This window comes from Dama dama, chromosome X (assembly GCF_033118175.1).
Source record: "Dama dama isolate Ldn47 chromosome X, ASM3311817v1, whole genome shotgun sequence".
NCBI classification, from domain to species: Eukaryota; Metazoa; Chordata; class Mammalia; order Artiodactyla; family Cervidae; genus Dama; species Dama dama.
The window spans coordinates 15,175,873-15,196,768 of record NC_083714.1 but is presented as its reverse complement, the minus strand read 5'-3'; the positions used below and the strand labels follow the sequence as shown (position 1 = coordinate 15,196,768).

Genomic DNA, 20,896 nt, shown 5'->3' with positions numbered 1-20,896 from the left:
CACTGCTGAGTTTTCCAAATTTGATGACATATTGAGTGCAGCACTTTAACAGCATCATCTTTTAGGATTTGAAATAGCTCAGCTGGAATTCCATCACCTCCACTAGCTTTGTCCTTAGTAATGCTTCCTAAGACCCACTTGACCTCACTTTCCAAGATATCTGGCTCTATGTGACTGACTACACCATCATGGTTATCCAAGTCATTAAGACCTTTTTTGTATAGTTCTTCTGTGTATTTTTGAAACGTCTTAATCTCCTCTGCTTCTGTTTGGTCCTTACCATTTCTGTCCTTTATTTTACCCATCCTTACATGAAATATTCCTTTGATATCTCTGGTTTTCTTGAAGAGATCTCTAGTCTTTCCCATTTTATTAATTTCCTCTATGTCTTTGCATTGTTCACTTAAGAAGGCCTTCTTATATCTCATTGCTATTCTTTAGAACTCTGCATTCAGTTGGGTATATCTTTACTTTTCTCCCTTGCTTTTCACTTCTCCTCTTTCATCAGTTATTTGTAAAGCCTCCTCAGAACTCTTCACTATGACCTGTTGGCACATCATGGGTGGCCCTGCATGGCATAGCTTCTTTGAGTTACTCAAGCCCCTTCACTATGCCAAGCCTGTGATGCATGAAAGGTATATGTTATTTACATCTTAACAAAGCTGAAAAATAAAATTCTGCTTAAGAAGGGACTATATTGAAGTTCATTGTTCTAATATTTCAGTATCCTATAAAATGGGCTTTTATTACTAAATCACCTGAATGCCATCACAGCAATATGTATGGTACTTCCAGACGAAATGAAGTAAATAGCAAAGCAAGAGCTCAAACATAAATCAAAACAGGTTTATAGGGAGTTCCCTGGTGGTCCAGTGGTCAGAACTTGGCACTTTCACTGCCAAGGGTCCAGGTTCAATCCCTGGATGGGGAACTAAGATCCCGCAAGCTGTGTGGCATGGCCAGAAAGAAACAAAACAAAAAACAGGTTTATGCAATTCAGTAAGTTAAAGACAGCAGATTGATTACATACATATATTACCTCTTCATCTCAAGATAGAAAAAGAATGCAAAAGATATAAATTCATGATGATGAAGAGAATGGAAAAGGAGCCATTAGTGGATGAAACTTGGATAAAAGCTGGAAAGCAGATGGAGGTGTAGGAACTGACAAAGTAGTATAGAAGAAGCTACAGTTTACAATACTTGCAGAGGGGTGATAGAGTGAAAAAGAAAGTCACCCTTCTCTGCATAAATGCTACATTTGAAAAAGAGAATGGGTGAGATGTAAGGCATAAGGGTGGAGGAAGGGATAAATTATTATAGTTTTTTTATAAGTCATTTTTATAGATTCCTCCATTTCCCCCCCACCCCCCCCCCCCAGTCTGGTAGACAGAATACCTTGTAGTCAGAAATATCCTCCATGAGCTCCAAAAATTGATGTGTTATTCTTTAAAGAGATTGAGAGGTCCAAGAGAAAAGGCATCCACATTTTTTTGCATTTAGAAAATCCAACAACAAAATGACTAGCTCCCTATTCATGTATATGAAGTTCCCAAACACTTTTTTTTACTGTCTCATTCTTCCATGTGAACAAAAGAATCAATGATCACCAAATGTTTAAGGGAAACTTTCAACATGAAAGAATGATGTACAGATAGAAAAAAATATCAAGGGCTCTTGAGAGAGGAAAAAAAAAAGAGAGAGGCAAAACACCCTAATTAGTATACTCAGAGAGATTCAAGAAAACATTGCATTTATATAACAGGAATAGGATATCTGAAAATAAATAATAAGAAGTCAAATAAAAAATTAAATTAAAAAATATGATTATTGAGATGTAATTCAAGGGAAGTTGGAAGAGTTGAGGAAATATAAAAGAAAGCACAGAAAGACTAAAAGAAGGAAAATGAGATTGAAAATAACATGATATATAAAAGGAAAATTAGGGAGATTCAACATTTGACTAATAGTAATTCAAGAGAGAACAAAGTAGAGAGAATTATCAAAGACAATTTCAGAGTATATTCTTATGAAATATCAGAGTAAAAAGTATAAAGATATCCTCAAAGCTTCCAGAGAGAAAATAGTAACCTACAAAGAAATGAGAATGATATTGACCTTAGTGTTCTTTATTTGAATTAAAGTATAGTTGATTTACAGTGTCATGTTACTTTCAGGTGTATAGCGCAGTGATTCAGTTATGTATATATATTCCTTTTCAGATTCTTTTCCCATATGGTTGGTTGTTTAGTCACTAAGTCGTGTCCAACTCTTGCGACTCCATGGACTGTAACCAGGCCCCTCTGTCCATGGGATTCTGCAAGCAAGAATACTGGTTGCCATTTCCTTCTCCAGGGGATCTTCCTGACCCAGGAATCGAACCAGGGTCTCCTGCATTGCAGGCAGATTCTTTACCAACAGAGCTATGAGGGAAGCCTCTTTTCCCATATAGGTTATTACAAAAATCTGAGTTTAGTTCCCTGTACTATACAGTAGGTCCTTATCAGTTATCCACTTTACATATAGTAGTGTGTATATGTTAACCTCCTAATATTATCCTGCCCCCACCGCTTTCCCCTTTGGTAACCATAAGTCTATTTTCTATGTCTTTGGGTCTATTTCTGTTTTATATATATTCATTTGTATCTTTCTTTTTTTTTTTTTTTAAATAAAAGCAATATTATATGATACTTATTTATCTCTGTCTGGCTTACTTCACTTAGTATGATAATCTCTAAGTCCATCCATGTTCCTGCAAATGGCATTAATTTGTTCTTTTTATGGCTGAGTAATATTCCATTGTAAATGTATACTACATCTTCTTTATTCATTCCTCTGTCAATGGACATTTAGATTGCTTCCATGACTTGGCTGTGAACAGTGCTGCAGTGAATATTGGGGTGCATGTATCTTTTAGAATTATAGGAGATAACTACAAGAAGAAACAGCTAAACAAGTAGAGAGGGCTGTCCTGGGGGGGGTACATAAATATGAGATGTGGTGTGGTAAAACAGATGTCTGTTGCTTTGCACTGTAAGCCCTCCAGTATTCTATTATGTTTTAACCTTGAGTGTGTATTACTTTGATAAATACTTTTGAATTATTTAAGAGATTGAGCTATTGGGTTTTTTTTTCAGTTTCTTGTACAGTGAAGATGGTCATCATGGATAATGAGATTTAGAGCAGAAAAAATTTCATGATTAAGCATTTGTTGAACACTTATTATTTGCCTAGCACCCTGCCAAGTGCTAAGGTGTCTTAAACATTCCACGAGGAACTTGAAACCTAGTTGGGCAGAGCAAACCAGTACTTGAATAATTAGAGGATGAAAATACATAGTAAATTTAGTGTGCTAAATTATGCCCATTAGAAAAATCTGGTGGCAGGAAGATGAAATCAGTTTGGATTGAAATTAGGGAGGGTTTGGGGTAGATCTGGGGCTTATTTCTGGCCATAAATGATGGAAAAGATAGGAATAGGTCTAGAAGGTAAGAGTGTTAGGAAAGGGAAAGGCAATATGGACAATGACCTAACTTTTTATTTACTCATTTTTTCTACTTTGCTATGTATTATTAGGTAGAAATTTTTATCCTCTGTAATATCACTAAAATGCTTTCTCTTTAAATCTCCCTAATATAACAACAGACTGGTTCCAAATCGGGAAAGGAATATGTCAAGGCTGTATAATGTCACCTGCTTATTTAACTTATATGCAGAGTACATCATGAGAAATACTGGACTGGATGAAGCACAAGCTGGAATCAAGATTGCCAGGGGAAATATCAGTAACCTCAGATATGCAGATGACACCACCTTTATGGCAGAAAACAAAGAAGAATTAAAGAGCCTTTTGATGAAAGTGAAAGAGGAGAGTGAAAATGTTGGCTTAAAACTCAACATTCAGAAAACTAAAATCATGGCATCTGGTCACATCACTTCGTGGCAAATAGATAAGGAAACAATGAAAACAGTGAGAGACTTTATTTTCTTGGGCTCCAAAATCACTGCAGACGGTGACCGCAGCCATGAAGTTAAAAGATGCTTGCTCCTTGGAAGAAACGTTACGACCAACCTAGACAGCATATTCAAAAGCAGAGACATTACTTTGCCAACAAAGGTCTGCCTAGTCAAAGCTATGGTTTTTCTAGTAGTCATGTATGGATGTGAGAGTTGGGCTATAAAGAAAGCTGAGGGCCGAAGAAATTGATGTTTTTGAACTGTGGTGTTGGAGAAGACTCATGAGAGTCCCTTGGACTGCAACGAGATCCAACCAGTCCATCCTAAAGGAAATCAGTCCTTAATATTCATTGGAAGGACTGATGCTGAAGCTGAAACTCCAATACTTTGGTCACCTGATGCGAAGAACTGTCTCACTGGAAAAGACCCGGATGCTGGGAAAGATCGAAGGTGGGAGGAGAAGGGGACAACAGAGGATGAGATGATTGGATGGCATCACCGACTCAATGGACATGAGTTTGAGTAAACTCCAGGAGTTGGTGATGGACAGGGAGGCCTGGCATGCTGCAGTCCATGGGGTCACAACGAGTCGGACACGACTGAGGGACTGAACTGAATATAACAACTTTCTCTGAGTGGATTATTTTTTTCCTGCTGACAGTGCAGTAAATTTTCTGTCGCTTTGCAGAATGGGAACTGCCATTTACTAAATGAGCTTTTCTCTATTGGTGCCAAGTCTTAATAAAGACAGATGGGTTTCCCCCTTCGTGCTGCTGCTTCTCATCTCAAGCTGATGAATTTGAGACTGAGAGCCTGACCCTGTCATTGTCAAGTATTATAAAAGGCTTCATCCTTATTTATTGCCATACTTTAATTACAAGGGGGAAAGTATCGATTAAGAAACAAAGGATTTAAAATCATTTCAACAAAACCAGGATGTCTGAGCAAATTAAAGCCATCTTTTTTTCTTTTCTATTTTCTCTTCTTTGGTAGTGGAGAGTGAAGATGGTGGACTGATAAGTGTTGTCTAGGTTAAATTTAATTAATAGGAACTCACAGCATAATGTTCTATGAAGAATGTACATGTTGAAAACCATGTTGTTACAGGGCTATCTATTCAAATATTTAGGTTCAATTCAGTGGAAAATTTAGCCATGTTATTACACTTTACTGGCCATCCTGGAAGTCCTTTATAGACCTGGCTGGAATCAGTACATAAGACTTCAGAATGGTTTCCTGGAACTAGCCCTGAAGATAAATTATATAATATATAGCCGATGATTCCCTAAACCCTTTGAGAGGATATGTTAGTTGTCTTTCATGTGTTGTGATATAATGTGGAAACACTAGGAACACCCTCTGCCCTCAGTTCACCGAAAACTAGTCACCTCTTTTTTCTTCTGTGCCAGATCTAAAATGCCATTCACTCATTCATTCATTCCTTGGTGGTAGGATTTTGCATCTCTGGAGACCCTCAGCTAAATTGCATCTGACACCTCCGGTCAGATTTTATGGTTCCAATCAACCTCTAACACTTTAATGGGAAAGAGTTTATCTGATTGTGTGTGTCTGTGTGTGTGTGTGTGTGTGTCTGTATGTGCATGTGTAATGATTTCTTTTTCAGGATAAAACTCTTCTTTTTTAACAAGATTTTACATGTTTATGACTAAAAAAAGAAAATCTTAATCAATATACAAATATAGAAAGTGAAAGCCTCTCTCCGCCCTTCCCCTAACCTTTACAGAAGTAACCACAGTTTTATTTTATTTTTTCATTTATTTTTATTAGTTGAAAGCTAATTACTTTACAATATTGTAGTGGTTTTTGCCATACATTGACATGAATCAGCCATGGATTTACATGTGTTCCCCATCCCGATCCCCCCTCCCGCCTCCCTCCCCATCCCATCCCTCTAGGTCTTCCCAGTGCACCAGCCCTGAGCACTTGTCTCATGCATCCAACCTGGGCTGGAGATCTGTTTCACCCTTGATAGTATACTTGTTTCAATGCTATTCTCTCAGAACATCCCACCCTCGCCGTCTCCCACAGAGTCCAAAAGTCTGTTCTGTACATCTGTGTCTCTTTTTCTGTTTTGCATATAGGGCTATCATTACCATCTTTTTAAATTCCATATATATGTGTTAGTATACTGTATTGATGTTTATCTTTCTGGCTTACTTCACTCTGTATAATGGGCTCCAGTTTCATCCATCTCATTAGAACTGATTCAAATGAATTCTTTTTAATGGCTGAGTAATATTCCATGGTGTATATGTACCACAGCTTCCTTATCCATTCGTCTGCTGATGGGCATCTAGGTTGTTTCCATGTCCTGGCTATTATAAACAGTGCTGCGATGAACATTGGGGTGCACATGTCTCTTTCAGATCTGGTTTCCTCGGTGTGTATGCCCAGGAGTGCGATTGCTGGGTCATATGGCAGTTCTATTTCCAGTTTTTTAAGGAATCTCCACACTGTTCTCCATAGTGACTGTACTAGTTTGCATTCCCACCAACAGTGTAAGAGGGTTCCCTTTTCTCCACACCCTCTCCAGCATTTATTACTTGTAGACTTTTGGATAGCAGCCATCCTGACTGGCATGTAATGGTACCTCGTTGTGGTTTTGATTTCCATTTCTCTGATAATGAGTGATGTTTAGCATCTTTTCATGTGTTTGTTAGCCATCTGTATGTCTTCTTTGGAGAAATGTCTGTCTAGTTCTTTGGCCCATTTTTTGATTGGGTCATTTATTTTTCTGGAATTGAGCTTCAGTAGTTGCTTGTATATTTTTGAGATTAATCCTTTGTCTGTTTCTCCGTTTGCTATTATTTTCTCCCATTCTGCGGGCTGTTTTTTCACCTTGCTTATAGTTTCCTTTGTAGTGCAAAAGCTTTTAAGTTTCATTAGGTCCCATTTGTTTATTTTTGCTTTTATTTCCAATATTCTGGGAGGTGGATCATAGAGGATCCTGCTGTGATTTATGTCAGAGAGTGTTTTGCCTATGTTCTCCTCTAGGGGTTTTATAGTTTCTGGCCTTACATTTAGATCTTTAATCCATTTTGAGTTTATTTTTGTGTATGGTGTTAGAAGGTGTTCTAGTTTCATTCTTTTACAAGTGGTTGACCAGTTTTCCCAGCACCACTTGCTAAGGAGTTTGTCTTTTTTCCATTGTATATCTTTGCCTCCTTTGTTGAAGATAAGGTGTCCATAGTTTCATGGATTTATCTCTGGGCTTTCTATTTTGTTCCATTGATCTATATTTCTGTCTTTGTGCCAGTACCATATTGTCTTGATGACTGTGACTTTGTAGTAGAGCCTGAAGTCAGGCAGGTTGATTCCTCCAGTTCCATTCTTCTTTCTCAAGATTGCTTTGGCTATTTGAGGTTTTTTGTATTTCCATACAAATTGTGAAATTATTTGTTCTAGTTCTGTGAAAAATACCTTTGGTAGCTTGATAGGGATTGCATTGAATCTATAGATTGCTTTGGGTAGTGTAGCCATTTTCACAATATTGATTCTTCCAATCCATGAACACCGTATATTTCTCCATCTATTTGTTTCCTCTTTGATTTCTTTCATCAGTGTTTTATAGTTTTCTACTTATAGGTCTTTTGTTTCTTTAGGTAGATATACTCCTAAGTATTTTATTCTTTTTGTTGCAATGGTGAATGGTATTGTTTCCTTAATTTCTCTTTCTGTTTTCTCATTGTTAGTGTATAGGAATGCAAGGGATTTCTGTGTGTTTATTTTATATCCTGCGACATTACTATATTCACTGATTAGCTGTAGTAATTTTCTCGTAGAGTCTTTAGGGTTTTCTATGTAGATGATCATGTCGTCTGCAAACAGTGAGAGTTTTACTTCTTCTTTTCCTATCTGGATTCCTTTTATTTCTTTTTCTGCTCTTATTGCTGTGGCCAACACTTACAAAACTATGTTGAATAGTAGTGGTGAGAGTGGACACCATTGTCTTGTTCCTGACTTTAAGGGAAATGCTTTCAATTTTTCACCATTGAGGATAATATTTGCTGTGGGTTTGTTATATATTGCTTTCATTATGTTGAGATATGTTCCTTCTATTCCTGCTTTCTGGAGAGTTTTTATCATAAATGGATGTTGAATTTTGTCAAAGGCTTTTTCTGCATCTATTGAGAGAATCATATGGTTTTTATCTTTCAATTTGTTAATGTGGTGTATTACATTGATTGATTTGTGGATATTAAAGAATCCTTGCATTCCTGGGATAAAGCCCACTTGTTACCACTGTTTTAACAGAACGGTTCCATTTCTGTATCTCTAGAGTTTTCCTGCTGCTGCTGCTGCTGCTGCTGCTGCTAAGTCGCTTCAGTCGTGTCTGACTCTGTGCGATCCCATAGACAGCAGCCCACCAGCCTCCCCCATCCCTGGGATTCTCCAGGCAAGACTTTTTCTATGCTCAAGCAAATATGTTTGTGTATGTTTGTGTACATGTACACATATAAGGAATAAGGTTACAAATACATTGTTCTGCAATTTGTTTTCATTCAACCACATACTACAGACAGCCTTCCATGTCATTATTTACTTGTTCTTTTAATTGTCTTCCCTTTAGTCCTTAACATGTTGTTGTTGTTGTTGTTTTTCAGTCACTAAGTTGTGTCTGGCTCTTTGTGACCCCATGGACTGAAGCACACCAGGCTTCTCTGTCCTTTGCTATCTCCCAGAGTTTGCTCAAACTCAAGTCCATTGAGGTGGTGATCAGTGGTGATGGACTCCAACTATCTCATTCTCTGTCGCCCCCTTCTTTTGCCCTCAATCTTCCTAGCATCAGGGTCTTTTCTAATGAGTTGGCTCTCTGCATCAGGTGTCCAAAGTAGAGTTTCAGCTTCAGCATCAGTCCTTCCAATGATACATAGCTTACATTATTGAACCAATAACCCACTGAAGAATAGTGGTTTGTCCAAAGTTCTGCTATTATAACACTGCAATAATCGTCCTTATATGTACAGATATCCACACAGAAAAGTGAAATTGCTAGGTTGAAGATTTTCAAGCTAAAACATTTTATTGATACAGCTAATTGCTTTCTAAAAAGGGGTCGCCTATTTACTGTCAAGAAGGGAAAAAATGTCCTCTGCATTTCAATTTCTTCTGGCTGGTCTAGGAATGAAATTGACATGAGACAGATCAACAGGAGAAAATTGAAGAAAAGTTTAATAACATGTATACATGGAAGAGCCCCAGGAGAACTGAGTAACTTGCCAAAAAGGCTGACACCCTCACCTTTATACCATTTTCAGCTAAAAACAAAAGAGGATGTTGGGGGTAGTGGTTTAGGACTTTAAGGCAGAGTAAGGCAATTGACATGGAAATTAAAAAGCAAATGTTTGGTAAACAAATGTTTGCTTGGCCATACAGAAACAATGACCATCGTGTTCTCTTGGCAAAACTCTATTAGCCTTCGCCCTGCTTCATTCTGTACTCCAAGGCCAAATTTGCCTGTTACTCCAAGTATTTCTTGACTTCCTACTTTTGCATTCCAGTCCTCTATAATGAAAAGGACATCTTTTTTGGGTGTTAGTTCTGGAAGGTCTTGCAGGTCTTCATAAAACTGTTCAACTTCCTCAGCATTACTGGTTAGGACATAGATTTGGATTACAGTGATATTGAATGGTTTGCCTTGAAAACGAGCAGAGATCATTCTGTCATTTTTGAGATTGCATCCAAGTACTGCATTTCAGACTCTTGTTGACTATGATGGCTACTCCATCACAGAAACAATGGTCACAAAGAGTCGACTAAACAACAACAACAACAACAAAAACAATGAGACCCAGAGAGGAATTTTAACAGACTTTTCCAGGTTCCTCCCTGTCTAGCCCATGTAGTTTTACTGTAGTTATCTATTGTATTAATAATATCTCACTTCTTGGAATTGGTTTTCTCTACATTCTTTAGGCAGTTAGGAGGAAGGTCTAAGGTTCTTCCTGAGTCTTTTGGGCCCTGCTTGTTTTCAGCTTGAAATAATCTACAGCCTGAAGAGACATTTTAGGGTGGCAAGTTTTGTTACTCTACATTACACTGTCACCAACACTGCATTGACACAATCCTTTTCCACACGGTGGAAATCCTTTTCCAGTGATGAATGATGATTTAGTCGCTAGGTCGTGTCTGACTCTTGCAACCCCATAGACTATAGCCTGCCAGGCTCCTCTGTCAATGGGATTCTCTAGGCAAGAATACTGGAGTAGTTTGCCATTTCCTCTCCAGGGGATCTTCCCTACCCAGGAATCGAACCCCAGTCTCCTGCATTGCAGACAGATTCTTTACCAACTGAGCTATGAGGGAAGCACCCCAGTGATGCATAGAAGCTAATAACGAATGTTTTTTTTTTGTTTGTTTCTGATTATAAAAGGACTACATTTCATTTGTAGATACAGTTGGAAAATAGAAGAGTATTAAGAAAAAGTTAAAATATTTTGTATTCATATCAATCAATAAAAATCATCATTACCCATTTGGTGTACTATAGTTAATTTTTATTCTTATTTCTTTCTGAATATAGATGACCTTTGACATACAAAAGAAAGAAGTCCTGAGACACTGACAACTCCCCAACGTCTTGCATACCTCTATAACATATTTCACTCACAAAACACAATATTTGTAGTGACTGTATCTACTCACTAAAACGGTTTTCTAACGACTTTTATTTATTTTCATATATGTCATATAGTGAATCTGTTCATATCAAAGATCTGCACTACCATGAAACTCAAACAGCTCTAAACTTTATTTATCAAACATTTTTATTTCCTAGCTAAGCATTATCTTACAAGTTTTTACTCATTCTCTCTACTTCCATCACTAGCAATTGCATTTGGCTTTTTTTTTTAGGCCACTTAACTTAAAAATTGAGAATAATGCCTGTTTGCTTTCATTCTATTATTCTTTTGTTTTTCTATTCATTTTTTTGAACATTCATCTTTTCTGGGATGACACTGTTACTCTCAGTTATTCTGGTCACTCAATCGTGTCCAAGTCTTGTGATCCCCATGGACTGTAGCCCCTCAATTTCCTCTGCCTATGAAATTTCTCAGGCAAGAATACTGGAGTGGATTGCCATTTCCTTCTCCAGGGGATCTTCCCGACCCAGGGACTGAACGCAGGTCTCCTGCATTGTAGACAGATTCTTTACTGACTGATCCACGGGGAAATCCCAAGTTGTTCTAGATTGCTCTATTTTTTTTTTCATGTATTTAGGATACATTTTTCAAAATTCATAAGCCTGAGGAATAATAACTATTAATAATTGCTCTAATGATCTTTCCAAATGTGTGGATCATCCCTGTGTTATTCAATACAAAATTGGATCCTTAAATGCCAAGTTATTTTCATGTTTAGGATTAGATCTAATAGGCAAATCTGATCATGTCACTTTTCTACTTCCATTGCCTTTTTAAGAAGAAAAACTTTAACAAAAATGGTATTATACTTGACATTTTATTGTATACTTTGATTTTGAATTTAACAATTCATTGTAGTAATATTTTCTATTCAATACATGAGATTTGCCTCATTTTTTCAATAACTAGGTAACACTCTACAAAATGACATCCCTTAATTTACTCAACCATTACTCTACTTATGAACATTTGTTCTTTTTTTTAATTGTTTGCTTACTATAAACAATATGCCTTAGGTAAATGACTTATTTCAGTTCACCTGGAACTTTTCTGGGTTTAGCACTGAAGTCCCATGTCCCAGGAAACTCCTCAGCAATGGGCAAACTGGGACAGTTGTTTACCTCACTCTTTTATCTTCCTACATCTAGTCTTACCTACTAGCACTTTTGTTTGTGCCACGTACTTTCCCAGAACTGGGATTTTGAGGTCATCTGGTTGCTTTTATAAATTACACTTTGTAGAAAGTCCTATTGGAATGGGACTTGGGTAATTTTTCAAGTGGGGAGTGTGAAGAGCAAGTCACAGAGTATGGCTCTGGCCCACTTTAGAAACCAGAATAAAAATCTTTTAGCATTAGGCCATTTGAGTGAGGGAAGAGAGAATCACAAAAATGATATGAAGATTGCTGAATGGATAAAGGAAAATGCAACAAGACCCAAAACCAAATATCATGCTTATGTTTTTGCCTTGAATGAGTACTGCTATGTAGAGCCATTAGCTTAAGGATGTAGCAGCAAATTAAGAATCTGGAAACCTGTCTTGTTTAATAGCTTTTCATCTCAATATTTTTATTCCAAATAGGAAGACCTAAACATTAACCTTTTTCTCGTATCCTAGAGAAATTAAATGGTCGAATTTCAGTGTTTATAAAAGTACTTTGAGCTACTTAAGCTATTAAAAGTTTATAAAAATATGAAATACTTGTCCTGATAATCTACAGATGTCTTCTTGCCTTGTTCACAGATGCTGGATTATATTAGCATCTCTTAATTAATATTGAGCAAACAAGGTTTCAGTAGGCCTGTTTAACAGGTACATGTACAGCTTCTTCTGCCATCAGAAGTAGTGCACTTTTGAGATAAGAGTCTCAATATTATTTGCCTTATGCTTTTTGGTCAGGCAGCAATTAAGGAAGCAAGAACATGTGCCTTCCAGGACCTGGCACTCATCTGTCACTTCTAAAATAGTTTCAAAGCAATTTGTTAGGTAGTGCTGGCCGAATGATTGGTTTTCCTGTGATAACTGCCAGTGTATTTCCTGTAAGGCCTAAAGATGGAGAGGCAGAGTGTTATGAAAGAACATTCTAGGGCTATTCTTTATAATCTTCTTAGATCAACCCTTTAGGAATTCTCAGCTTTAGAACACCAAAAAAGAACAGCAACTAATCCACCAAGCTGTTGTGGAATAACCAAAGCCTGAGAAACTGCCTTTGAGCTGCCTATCTAACAGAGGCAAAACTGTGAAAGGCCTTGCAAACTGTAAATCCCAAGCTGTAGAATAGTCTCTACAGGAAGTGGTCAGATGTCCTGGTTAAAGCAAAGATTCTGAGACCCTGGCTTTAGGATCTGTTTCTGCTTAGGGGCTATGCGACCTCAGCCACAGGACACCTGTTTCTCATCTGTTAGATGGGGTTAGTAATACCTGTTTTCCCTGGAGAGGCAGTATAATGTAGCCTGTTAAGCATGCAAGACACAAATCTAAATAATAAAAAGAAATGAGTGAATATGACAAAACAGAAACAGACTGACAGGTATAGAGAACAAACAAGTGGTTACCAGTGGGGACAGCGATGGGAGGAGGGGCAAGATATAGAAGGTTAAGAGATACAAGCCACTAGGTATAAAATAAGACACAAGGATGTCTTAGTCGTGTCAGACTCTTAGCGACCCCATGGACTGCAGCCTACCAGGCTCCTCCATCCATGGGATTTTCCAAGCAAGAGTACTGGAGTTGGGTGCCATTGCCTTCTCTGCTTGATGTATACACCAAGCTTATTATATTAACAGCATACCTTTTTCTGGCTTTACCCATCCCTGCCCTTTGGTGTTAGCCATCCGCTAAGGCCTAGTGTCTTCATCAATTTTTCTTTTCTTTATCAAAACCGGCTTTTGGGGCCTTTTACAATACTGCATAAACATCGAGCTGTTCTCGAGGCTTTGCAATTTAGATGAACTATAAGTGAAACTAAAGGGAATTTCAGATTTCAGACTGAGGATGAGCAAATACTGTGGGACTTTTTGGGAGGAAGTCAACCTGATACATCCTATTTAGAATTCCATAGTTACTATGAAAATAATGTGGGCTGTTAGTACGTGCAAAAATCCAAAAATATTGTGCACATACCAAATGCCCAATAGGAACTGTCTGTTACCCTGCAGCTTTTTTTGGCAACTCATAGATTAAAGCTACTATTAAATGAATGTTTCCTGTGTGTTCAGCCCTACATCATCTCAGTTATACATTACCCAATCCTATGTGGTAGGCATTAACATACATAAAATGGTATGTATTTCAAGAAATTTAATTGATTTATCTCAAGTTCAGGAATTAGGCTCAAATTTAGCATATTTCAAGTCCCCTGATCTTTCTACCCTGCCTGCATGCTAACTCACTTCAGTTGTGTCTGACTCTTTGTGATCCCATGGACTGTGTTCCACCAGGCTCCTCTGTCCATGGGGATTCTCCAGGCAAGAATACTAGAGTGAGTTGCCATGCTCTCCTCCAGGGGATCTTCTGGAGGACCCAGGGATTGAACCCATGTCTCTTATGTTTCCAGCATTGGCAGGTGAGTTCTTTACCACTAGTGCCATCTGTGAAGCCCTTTCTACCCTACCACATTTAAGTTATCAGAACACAGTGTCACTGAGGATGAATCACCCTGGGGATTCAGAAGTCTGTCTGGGAGCCTGACTGAAGAAGCAGAGAGACTACTGAGCATTTTTCTTATTATTGCACCTCCTTGGCCAATCTCTTGCCCCATCCAGCCACAAGGACTGCAGGGGCAAATACTCTGATATTCATTTTGAAATGTATGTTCCTGGAGTCCCAACTGGTCCCATAAAGTAGACTAAACTGTGATCCAAAGTGCTGATTTTAGAGGTTTGCTATTTGCACAGGTGAATCTGCAATAATGAAAGAAAGAAACCCAATTGATAACTGAGAAGATCGTTCCTCCCTTGGATTCTACATGACCAGAATAACAGCCAGATCAGCATAGTGCCCCTCCCAAGAACTGTGTATTGGAAATATGTAGCTACTTATCTAAATTTACCAGGCTCATGCTCAGTCACTTAGGCATGTCTGACTCTCTCAGTTCAGTTCAGCTCAGTCGCTCAGTCGTGTCCGACTCTTTGCGACCCCATGAACCGCAGGACACCAGGCCTCCCTGTCCATCACCAACTCCCAGAGTTTACCCAAACCCATGTCCATCAAGTCAGTGATGCAATCCAACCATCTCATCCTCTGTCATCCCGTTCTCCTCCTGCCCTCAATCTTTCCCAGAATCAGGGCCTTTTAAAGTGAGTCAACTCTTTGCATGAGGTGTCCAAAGTATTGGAGTTTCAACTTCAGCATCAGTCCTCCCAGTGAACACCCAGGACTGATCTCCTTTAGGATGGACTGGTTGGATCTCCTTGCAGTCCAAGGGACTCTCAAGAGTCTTCTCCAACACCACAGGTCAAAAGCATCAGTTCTTCAGTGCTCAGCCTTCTTCACAGTCCAACTCTCACATCCATACATGACCACTGGAAAACCCATAGCCTTGACTAGAAAGACCTTTGTTGGCAAAGTAATGTCTCTGCTTTTTAATATGCTGTCTAGGTTGGTCATAACTTTCCTTCCAAGGAGCAAACATCTTTTAATTTCATGGTTGCAATCACCATCTGCAGTGATTTTGGAGCCCAGAAAAATAAAGTCAGCCACTGTGTCCACTGTTTCCCCATCTATTTGCCATGGTCCCAATGATGGAACCAGATGTCATGATCTTAGTTTTCTGAATGTTGAGCTTTAAGCCAACTTTTTCACTCTCCTCTTTTACTTTCATCAAGAGGCTCTTTAGTTCTTCCTTACTTTCTGTCATAAGGGTGGTGTCATCTGTATATCTGAGGTTATTGATATTTCTCCCGGCAATCTTGATTCCAGCTTGTGCTTCCTCCAGTCCAGCATTTCTCATGACGTACTCCGCATATAAGTTAAATAAGCAGGGTGACAATATACAGCCTTGTCTGACTCTCTGAGACCTACCAACTGTAGCCCGCCAGGTTCCTTGGTCCGTGGGATTTCCCTGGCAAGAATACTGAAGTATATTGCCATTTCCTTCTCCAAGGGATTTTTCCAAACCAGGTATAGAACCTGCATCTCCTGCACTGGCAGAAGTTTCTTTACCACTGAGCCACTGAGGGATACAAATTGATGGTAAAACTGGCTGTAAAGATGGGGAAAGTTATGCTTCATACATTAAAAAGAATTCCTTTTATGGAGACAGTAAGAACAGATGTCAAGGAATAGATAATAAATATACACATAGATTTTATTGGTTGTTAGTTCATGTTTTCCAAAGAGTAACTGGAGACTTCGATAATACTTTCTGCAGGTTGGATTTTAGGAGTGTATCTTAAGGAGGGCTTGCTATTCTTGCAATATAAACATTTCTTGGAATAGAGTTTTAAAAGGTCTTTTGTTAAAGATAATACTGGGCTTCCCTGGTAGCTCAGCTGGTGAAAGAATCTGCCTACAACGCAGGAGACCTTGGTTCGATTCCTGGGTTGGGAAGATCCCCTAGAGGAAGGCATGGCAAACTACTCCAGTATTCTTGCCTGGAGAATCCCCATGAACAGAGGAGCCTGGAGTGCTACAGTTCATGGGGTCACAAAGAGTCAGACAAGACTGAGCAACTAAGCACAGCAAATATAATACTGGCTCATAGTGAATTATGTCTTGGGAGAACTTCATGACTTCATTACAATGCATAATTTATCAGTGGTGAATAAAAAAAGAATGACTATTTACCTTTCCTCCAAATAATATCATGGGATGAGGACCACTTTGAACCAAGATCCATAGGGAGAGAGGGAGTCCATGTCATGAACAAAGGTGAACTAACATCTGCTCCTAGACCACAAATTGTTTACAATCTAGTCAAAGAGACAAACATGTCAGTATGTTTAATACAAAGCAAAATGAAGTGTATACTAGGCAGACTTATCAGTGCTAAGTAAAGTGACTTGAAAGTATAGAGGAAAGTTGAGCTAGTTCTGCCTGAGGACACTAGGCAAGCCTTCACAGAAGAGTTAGCCACTGACCAGGCCATGAAAAAATGAGTTGAGATTTGATAAAGAAAATGCAAGGTAGAATATTCGAGCCTGAAGGAATCCCATGATCAAAGACACAAATATATGAAAGGAAATGTCATTTTAATTTTTTCCCTTTGACAATAGTTATTTATATAGCTGTGTAGTCCAAGCACATATTGTGGGTAGCCACCTATGATGGCTGGTAAGTCTGAGTCCAGAAGTGGGAGCTGAGTACTGAACTTCAGTGAAACTTACCACTGTATCCCTGGACTTTGATTTGGAGGCTAATGGGAGAGGTGATGGAGTAGTTGGCAGCCCTTCTGTTATGGACTGAATGTTTGTGTCCCCCCAAAATTCATATGTTGTAATCCTAACCCTCCAGTGAGATGGTTTTTTGGAAGTGGGGCCTTTGAGAGATAATTATATCATGTGCATGGAACCCTTATGGGATTAGTGAGTGACCTTATTAGAAGAAACACAAGAGAGTTTCTTTCCAGTCTCTGATCTCCACTATGTGAGGATACAATGAAAAGTCATATTTTGTTATAGCAGCCAGCTGACTAAGACACCTTCTGTTCCCAGGACTGGCCCTTACACTTGGAAAAGTTGGAGATTAGGGAGCCGGCAGGTATCCTATGGAGCACTGTATGGTTTTGCCATAGAATGAACTCTTTATTAGGCTTCCCAGGTGGTGCTAGTGGTAAAGAACCCGCCTGCCAATGTAGAAGACATAAGAGTCACAGGTTTGATCCCTGTGTCAGGAAGATTCCCTGGAGGAGGGCATGGTAACCCACTCCAGTATTCTTGCCTTGAGAATCCCATGGACAGAGGAGCCTGGCGGGCTACAGTCCATAGGGTTGCACAGACTTGGACATGACTGAAGCACCTTAGGATGTAGGCAAACTCTTAATTATGTAGGAAATCACTAGTAAGTTGAATATTTAAATAACCCTAAAATTAAATTTGATCTCATTATTTAAAATTCCTTACTTGACTCTCTGTAACATCTTAAAAGAAAAATGTGTTTGTCTTTTGTTTATACTGCATCCTCCTACACCTTTCAAGAGAAGGTAAACGGATCAAATGGTGGCCCAGAGAAAAAACAAGGATTCTGGAAAATCACAAGATGTACATGTAGGTTGCTGCTGCAGCAAAGGAAATAAATGTAGCATCCAACACACACCTGTGTCAGTCCAGAAGCATGGCCCAATAGTGTATCTCTGATCGCCTTACAAAGAGTTTAGGAAACATTATGATGTTCCCTGCACTTGGGTTATTTGAAAGATCCTTTAAACATGGATTCTTAGTATAAAAATCAATGTCAGATTTGTCAATAAAGAGAAAGTGTTCTTTAGGAAGACTGACTGCATTCATTAGTGCCAACCATTAATACATAAGTATTATAGAGCATTACTTGTAAAGTATTTGAATGAAGAGGCTACTTATTTATAGCAGTGTAGTAATATTTTGGATTAAAATGTATGTTAAATTTATAGACAGATTTATAAATTGTTTTCTGAACATGGTAATATAATTTGACTGATTCTTTATGATCAAAAAAGTAATGGATGAGATTTTAGACAGTCTCCCATGAAAATAATCACAGTGGTTTATGCTTTATGTTTATTAGTTGCCCAGTCGTGTCTGCCTCTTTGCAACCCCATGGATTATAGCCCACCAAGCTCATCTGGTCATGCAATTCTCCAGGCAAGAATACTGGAGTGGGTAACTATTCTCTTCTTCAGGGGGTCTTCCTGACCCATGTCTCCTGCATTGCAGGCAGATTCTTTACTGACTGAGCCACCAGGGAAGCCACTCAGGAGTTGGATTCTTAATTCAGTAGATAAGGGAATACATCACTGACACTATTAATTGCCTATTCAACATCCTCTTTCCCCTTCCCCCTTAGTGACAGATTTTTTTTCTGGATAGTGATATGCTCATCAGAAATTACATTTCTCAGCTTCCATTTCAACTAGGAACTGTTTATGAGACCTAAAGTGGACCTTATTAGGAAGGACTTTCAGGAAAGTTATTTAAGATTGGGCAGACTGCTGGTGAGTCCCATATTGTCTTCTACCTCTCATATTTCCTGCCTGGAATAGCTGGAACTCTAGTAGTCATTTTGGACCTTGAAGTAACCTTAAAGATGCAAGTCAGCATTAAGGATGGTAGAGCAGATAGATAGGAGCCTGAGTCCCTGATGACACTTAAGGCTATTATGCCATCCTTGTATGTCCTATCTCTAGACTATATTCATATGAGTGGTAATTTATTGTTTTTAAAATGCTATAGTTAAGTCTCTGTTATTAGTAGCTGAATGCACTTCTTGATACAATTTTCTATAATCAAAATCACCTTCAAAAATACCCTGGGAAGGTACCATATTAGACCAACATATCTTCCAACAAGACAGTCTTGCCTCCAGCACTAGAACACATTACTATTACTATAGTTGAACACTGGATTTACACATAATGTTGTGAAATTATCACACTATAGAAGTCAAATGATATTTGAAAAGAAATGAGAGTCACATTTCCATATCCCATTCCCCCTGTATGCAGGCTCATTGAAAGATGTGGGACAGGTTGCTAGAATTAGCAAATAAAACAAATAGAAGCTAGAAGCCACATTAAATTTGAATATTAGATAAACAATCAATAGTGTAGGTATCTTCTTTGTAGTAATTATATTATAGATTTAGTTTTTTGTCTGAAATTCAAATTTCACTTGGTGTCCTGTATTTTATGACAGCTCTAGATGGAAAACAGAATAACTAATACTATTTAAATGATCATTATTCTTCCTCTATTTCTGCTAGTTCTTTTTCCTTCTTTTCTTTTCCTATCATACAGCTGAATTTATTTAAGTTTAAGATGTATCTTCAAACTACCGCACAATTGCACTCATCTCACACACTAGCAAAGTAATTCTCAAAATTCTCTAAGCTAGGCTTCAACGGTATGTGAACTGTGAACTTCCAGATGTTCAAGCTGGATTTAGAAAAGGCAGAGGAACCAGAGATCAAATTGCCAACATCTGTTGGATCATCGAAAAAGCAAGAGAGTTCCAGAAAAACATCTACTTTTGTTTTATTGACTACACCAAAGCCTTTGACTGTGTGGATCACAACAGCCTGTGGAAAATTCTTCAAGAGATCGGAATACCGGACCACCTGACCTGCCTCCTAAGAAATCTGTATGCAGGTCAAGAAGCAACAGTTAGAACTGGATGTGGAACAACAGACTGGTTCCAAATAGGGAAAGGAGTACATCAAGGATGTATATTGTCACCCTGCTTATTTAACTTATATGCAGAATACATCATGAGAAATGCCAGGCTGGATGAAGCATGAAGCACAAGCTGGAATCAAGATTGCTGGGAGAAATATCAATAACATCAGATATGCAGATGAAACCATCCTTATGGCAGAAAGCAAAGAGAAGCTAAAGAGCTTCTTGTTGAAAGTGAAAGAGGAGAGTGAAAAAGTTGGCTTAAAGTTCAACATTCAGAAAACTAAGATCATGGCATCCAGTCCCATCACTTCATGGCAAATAGATGGAGAAACAATGGAAATAGTGATAGACTTTATTTTTTTAGGCTATCAAAACACTGCAAATGGTGACTGCAGCCATGAAGTTAAAAGACGCTTGCTCCTTGGAAGAAAAGCTATGACCAACCTAGACAGTATATTAAAAAACAGAGACATTACTTTGCCAACAAAGGTCTGCATAGTCAAAGCTATGGTTTCTCCAGTAGTCATGTATGGATGTGAGAGTTGGACCAGAAAGAAAGCTGAGCACCGAAGAATTGATGCTTTTGAACTGTGGTGTTGGAGAAGACTCTTGAGAGTCCCTTGGACTGCAAGGAGATCCAGTCAATCATAAAGGAAATCAGTCCTGGGTGTTCATTGGAAGGACTGATGTTGAAGCTGAAACTCCAATACTTTGGCCACCTGACGCAAAGAACTGTCTCATTGGAAAAGACCCTGATGCTGGGAAAGATTGAAGGTGGGAGGAGAAGGGGACTACAGAGGATGAGATGGTTGGATGGCATCACCGACTCAATGGACATGAGTTTGAGCAAGTTCTGGAAGTTGGTGATGGACAGGGAAGCCTGGCATGCTGTGGTTCATGGGGTCACAGAGTCAGACACGACTGAGTGACTGAACTGAACTGAAGATGTATCTAAGGCTTAGTC

The 20,896-nt window shown here is 38.6% G+C and overlaps 1 protein-coding gene and 1 non-coding gene across 2 annotated transcripts in view; both read left to right on the top strand.

Annotated features, from left to right (window-relative positions):
• The window catches only part of DCX (doublecortin), a 389,065-nt gene that overhangs the window by 162,105 nt on the left and 206,064 nt on the right, over positions 1 to 20,896 (top strand). The gene's annotated exons all lie outside the window — the stretch shown is intronic.
• TRNAE-UUC (transfer RNA glutamic acid (anticodon UUC)) lies at positions 859 to 931 on the top strand. Its single transcript has one exon. It is a non-coding gene; the product is annotated as a tRNA-Glu (tRNA).